Raw genomic sequence first — 4,335 nt, forward strand, 5'->3', positions numbered from 1 at the left:
CTCAGAGTCAGATCGTGGCTGCACTGAATGAAGACTTCTGAGTGAATCAAGTATGGAGCTCTAAAACATTTTGTAGAAAGTAGATGATAAAAAATAGGACTAGGAAACTAGTCTGTCTGATTCAAAGTGATCACACCACCAGAAGATCAATACATCAACCACTGACCACTGACAGAGAAACAGCTTCTTTTACAGATAAAAATGTACTAAATAAAAAGACCCAGTTTAACAGCAGGAGTAGCCAGAAATACAGTTAGGTCTCTGAACCACTTCTTTGAGGGGAAACAAGAGCAAATGTGGAGGTAAATAGGTGACGACATGCAGAGCGTGGTCAGAGCGTGGCTCGCAGCGGCAGGTTAATGTCCACACGCCTGTGCAGAACGTGGTCACACATCGCTCTGTGGTTTTAGGCCAGTCTACTGCATAGTTTACTTTATACATCAAACTGCTGCTGCTGCTACAGCTTCCCCTCACAGAGGCGGTGCCGTCATCCAGTCCGATCTTTTGTGATGGTCATCACGACTTTGCAAGTAACCTCTGCCTGACACCCCCCCCCAACAAAAGAAGTGGCAGTGTTGAAAAGCAGGAAATATTAATCTCATGTTCATGTTCCATCTCCAGCTCCGATTGAACGTGAACTGTGGGGGCAACAGAGTTCATCCAGAGGTGGGCTGACACCGACGACACAGGTTATTTTATCTTATGTTGAAACAATATTCCCAGATCCTTGCTTTAAAAATAAAATTTTATTTTATTTCTGAACCAATATGAAGAACTCTAACCTCCTGTTGCTAAGTAAAAATGTCTATTTCCTGACGGCATGGCGACTGGTTGCTGGATAAACCAGTTGCTGCATAGAAAACCTCGTTGTGCTGGCTTTGGTTTCTAGCAGATTGCCGTGGTTACCAGTACTTTGCATTGAAGACTTGTCTGAACACAAATTACTTGCCAAGTAGATGTGAAGCCAAAGAGTGCGATGCAAACTGGGAATGGAATAAAAGTTGTGCCTTTCTGCTGAAACCAGCTCACTAAAAGCACAGCTTTTACTCTTTGCAACCAATCTCACGTAGCAAAAGCAAGAAACTTTCTGCAACCACTCACCAACTAGTTTTGCCCTGGTAACTGGTTGTTTACTATGGCATCACTGACTGGTCTTTAGGCCTGCATGGCTGGTGATTAGAAATTGATTTCACAGCAACTGCCAGCAACCACCCAGCAACTGGTCTGGGAACGCTCATTTTCCCCAAAGACTGGTGGTCTCAGGTGGTTACCAACTGGTAGCTAACCAGTTTCTTAACCAAGCGTGTTGATGGTCAACAAGTCCTGCACAGCCTCAGCTAAGACACAGACAGTAGTTCACAGACAGTGCTGATAAACACCAGGCAGAGCTCAGTGACTGTACAGCAGCACAGAGATACAGCGGTGACCCCTGACCCCACTGAACATTTATGGCGACTCGTGAAAACACAGAAAGCCGAACACTCCTGAGAAGATAAGCAGCTCTCTGAATCACTGCGAGACCCTGCTGGGATAAGTCAGGTTATCAGGCTTGAATAATCTCTGCTGTTTTTTCTCTTTTGTCTCTTTTATGTGATGAAGCTCTGACAGGAATCAATCTCTGATTCACTGCCTTACTCAACCAGCTGCAACACTACAAACCAAACTACCCAAACTCAGCTGTTACTCTGACTCGTTACAGCTGTAGAGACGAATCAGATCACACTGGATTCAAACACGCTGCACATTTCAGCTTTCCTTTAATCCACAGCATATAAAATGGAAGAATGAGTGATTCTTTATCTGATCATCAAAAAACAACAAAATAAAAGCTAAATTTTTTTTATTAATCGCTCATCATGGAGCTGACATCAAACAGGAAATCGAGCCACAGATGCTGAAGTTTGGTGTTCGGACCACCGACTCATCAGGACACACCGCTGCCCATTTATGTTCCACCAACAGTCCCAAAGCAGTGAGGCGGAGCAAACCCTCAGGACAGCAGCGCTGAATGAACACGATTATTGTAATGTATGAAAGATCTCTTTCCTCTGATTTAAGTCTTATTAACAGCGTCTCCTGGATTGTGTGTTTATCTTCAGCTAAACTGAGGCAGTGAACATGTGGCGGTGATGAACAGCGTGCAGGCAGCACTTTCATTTGACCTTAGAGGACAAAGGCGCCTCCCACTAACCTGTTCACACACAGACTGTAACTAAATATGGACACAGCCACTGTGATGTCACATGTTGGTTACAGAAGCACGAGCTTGAAGCCCAAACGTCATCTTTGTGTTTTGAAGCGAGCGGTGGATCTGACAAAACCAAAACTTCATCGTCTTTTTTTAGCTCTAATATTGAAAATAATAAAATAATCATGTTGTATTCAGTAACTGAGACCATAAACTCATCAGCTGTGTTAACTGAGGTCAGAGATCAAAACAGCAGTAGGCTCATTTTCCTCTACACTTCTATACAACATGCTGTCCTCCTGAAACACACGAGTCGCCCCCTGCTGGTCACTAGAAAGCCTGTCTGTTTAAGACACTTTCATTAGCTTCAACTTGCAGACCCAGAAGCTGTGTCCATGTCCTTTTTAGAGGTCCAGTCTCTATTTGCACGCAGACGTGAATGAATGTTACAGACTGTATTTATTTTTCAAGAAAAGTCCCCCTCAAGCATCTGAGAAATGGAGTTTCCAAAAAATGATGAATCTCATACAAAGTCTTAGAGCAAACGTTTGTAGCTGAACCTGCTGATTCATAACATGTTTCTATGTTTAAAGTTGGGAGAGATCATTTAATTTGAAAGTGTTCTTACACCAACTATGTGGCAAAAAATAGTACAATCAATGAATGAACTGGATATTCTTGGTGTTATTCAATAACAGCAAAGGATGGATATCAAAATAAAACTCATTTTAAAAAATGCAAGTCTGCAACAGTACCAAATATAGAGCATGTAAAGACCTCTCTGCCCAAAGCGGTCGCAGCAGATGGCCCCGCCCCTCCCTGAGCCTGGTTGTGCCGGAGGTTTCTTCCTGTTAAAAGGGAGTTTTTCCTTCCCACTGTCGCCAAAGTGCTGCTCATAGGGGGTCACATGATTGTTGGGCTTTTCTCTGTATGTATTATTGGAAGGTCGACCTTACAATACAAAGCACCTTGTGGCGACTGTTGTTGTGATTTGGCGCTGTGCAAATAACACTGAATTGAATTAAATAACTGTTTGTTGGAAATGAGCCGTGCAGGTGAAATGTTTCACATGATCGATTTAAACAGGTAGTCGGACCACCATGTGGTACCGATGCCAAGTCTCTAGTAGTTTATGAGTTACGTCATTTGCATCTAAGCATTTAGTAACCTTCGTGTCCTTTGGACATGGAAGAGGGAAAGGTTTACTATAAAGATGACCACTTATTAACTTTTGCACAGCTGTGCTGTGATCCCCAACCCTTTAAGGTGGAGCCAAACGGTGCAGGTGAAATGCACACTGCAGCATGACTGACAAACTGGATCTCCTCAACATTTCCAGGCCACATTTAAAGAATCTTGTGAAACACGAGTCCTCGAACCAAATCGCTTTCCCCACATCTCTGCAGTCGTTTGTCTGGAGCTGCTGAACTTTCAGATGTGGATTGGTTGTGACTGTGAGGGATGTCTGGGCATTTCCGCTCCACCTGTGATGGATGGACAGGTTGTATTCAATAAGAGTTGAAATGTTTAATGAGGCCATAAGATCATCAGGCCCCAGATCGACTGAGCTGAGGTTCGACTTTTATGCAGTCAGACTTCTTTGTGCAATCGGAGGAGTCGCCCCCTGCTGGTCATAAGAAAGAATGCAGGTGTAAAGCACTTCCAGAGAAGCTAAACTCTTCAGACTTGGTGCAATGCCCATCTTTTAAATACAGTCTGTGAATTACCCTCGCCTGTGCCTGTTGGACCTTTGTGACTTGCACTATGACCCCTCCCAGGCAGGCTGACGGTGCTTCACCTTCCTCCTCCTTCATGCCTGTTCTTCCACCTGTTCCTCCTCTAGTTTCTACTTTTCATCATCTTCCATCTTTTTCTCCTCCTCACCAGCTCACCCTGTCGTCCATCCTTCTCTTCCACAGATTCTGTCTCTAATTCCTCCTACCCACCCCCTCCACCCCAAACCCCCTTTCCATCACCACCTCCTCTCCGTTGCCGTGGGGATACAGGGGATCATGACTGACAGGCAGCTTGCTAAACCAATCAGATTCATCCACAGCTTCAAAGGCGAACACTCATTGGCAGTTCCCAGGGGAGCTGGAATGTGTGTGTGTGTGTGTGTGTGTGTGTGTGTGTGTGTGTGTGTGTGT

General features: G+C 44.5%; 1 protein-coding gene across 3 annotated transcripts in view; it reads right to left on the reverse strand.

The window, feature by feature from the left end:
- immp2l (inner mitochondrial membrane peptidase subunit 2) overlaps positions 1-4,335 on the reverse strand; it is a 207,132-nt gene that overhangs the window by 49,528 nt on the left and 153,269 nt on the right. The window lies entirely within an intron of this gene.

The sequence above is a fragment of the Haplochromis burtoni genome, unplaced genomic scaffold (assembly GCF_018398535.1).
Source record: "Haplochromis burtoni strain Fernald_Lab_line unplaced genomic scaffold, NCSU_Asbu1 Contig_210, whole genome shotgun sequence".
Classification (NCBI taxonomy): domain Eukaryota; kingdom Metazoa; phylum Chordata; class Actinopteri; order Cichliformes; family Cichlidae; genus Haplochromis; species Haplochromis burtoni.